A 1581-nucleotide genomic window follows, 5' to 3' on the forward strand; every position below is an offset into this window, starting at 1 on the left:
ATAATGTTGTATGCTAATAAGTTGCTAAAGCAACAATGCTAAGACTATCCAGTATGTAGATAAAACTGCCCGTTAACGTTACAGCTAACTTATTACTGCTAGCCGCCCGCATTGACAAGCTGATCGTTAGCTAATGAAAGCACCAGAGTCAGAGAAAAGTATCTTCAAGACAGTTCACCAACGGCCCTTCTCATTAGTGAGATAATTCGTAACGTTACTAATCAATACCCTAACATGATAAAAAATGTTTGTATTAATGAAACGGCTGTGCTTACTAGCTGTTTTAGCAGTCTTAGATTTATGGTCTTACCTCTAGCTGAGCGGAATTATAGCTGGTCGCCTTCCTTTCGCCAATTTTTTTCCTAGGGTGGTGAAGGCATGGGGAAGGCATGACCCGCCCTCGTTGCCTGCTCTGGTTGGGTTGGTTAGGTTTAGGCAAGATGCGAGGGATTGGTTAGGTTTAGGGTACGAATGTCAGGGTACGCCAATCAGAGGCAGAGTAAGGCGGGATCTGCCTTCGCTATCCTGGGAAAAAAAACTCGCTTCCCTCACGCGTCTTCGCTTCAACCCCCACGGGCGAGCGACACGCGCTCCAGCATCCTGGATTCTCATTGGACAGCTGGTGAAGGAGGGCATGGTGCTGCATTCAAGTTAAGCGTTGCGAAAATCCATAGACAGTATATAGCGAAAATCACAGTCAGTATTTTTACTCAATTATCTGTGCTCTCTGGCAGGCCATGGGAAGTGGGTAAGATGTACACTCATCGTGAGACAAGTAGGTGTAGTAGGCCCACTGTATCACTGATAGTGACGCCTCTGACTTCCTAGGAGAAGATGAACTTAGCCAACCAGGAAAGACATATCACATCACTCAATTAAAACAAGGGGGACATTTGAAATGCGTACTTAACATAGTATCTGCCATAATGTCTCAAGTGCCAATGTGGTCTCCCCAAGTGGCCCTCTAGTTGGCTAATGTGCCCTTTAAGACCAAGTATCATTGTGTGTACAATTGGGGTTCTACTGTTTGGGGCTACTTCTGCTTGCAAGTACACCCCACCAAACATGGCAGGCAGGAGCCTGTGCACACCACTGCAATTTTCATCCTAAATACTGACTGTCACATTTCAGATAATAGCTTTGTTGAATTGCATGGCCATACACATATTTATTTCAAAGCTGCATCTAAAAACTCTGTATAAATTACAGAATTCTTAAGTAAAATGATTCCATCTTACAGCATCTTGAGGCTTTGTAAGATTTAGGATGACTCTTGAAATAAGACATGCAGCATTTTTTATGGGTTTCAAACTACAAGCAATCTCAATTGCTGTATGTTGTAAGTGAATATCCAGATTATTTACCCATACATTTATTCATTTGGCAGACACTTTTGTCCAAAGAGTGTAGAATCAGACAGATCATATTTAGACCACAAGAGGGCTTCATATACCTGTGCTTTATAGGAGACAGTGACTTTGACAGTGACAGTGACACTAATATTGTATAAATGTATTAATAATGTCTGTCGTGTGTGTACTTTTATGTTTTTCATGTATTATATTTCCTTCAGTGCTTGTT

At 41.9% G+C, this 1581-nt stretch overlaps 1 protein-coding gene across 4 annotated transcripts in view; it reads right to left on the reverse strand.

The window, feature by feature from the left end:
• The window catches only part of nap1l4a (nucleosome assembly protein 1-like 4a), a 14967-nt gene extending 14425 nt beyond the window's left edge, over positions 1-542 (reverse strand). Inside the window, exon 1 of one of the 4 annotated variants that reach the window (XM_028585126.1) lies at positions 311-542. The gene's annotated coding sequence lies outside the window, so the exon portion shown is untranslated. Of the gene's footprint in view, positions 238-275 lie in introns of those variants that run through there. The other 3 variants (XM_028585129.1, XM_028585127.1, XM_028585128.1) reach the window with 3 other exon arrangements.
• Between the last annotated feature and the right edge of the window lie 1039 nt (positions 543-1581).

Source organism: Perca flavescens, chromosome 8, assembly GCF_004354835.1.
Source record: "Perca flavescens isolate YP-PL-M2 chromosome 8, PFLA_1.0, whole genome shotgun sequence".
NCBI classification, from domain to species: domain Eukaryota; kingdom Metazoa; phylum Chordata; class Actinopteri; order Perciformes; family Percidae; genus Perca; species Perca flavescens.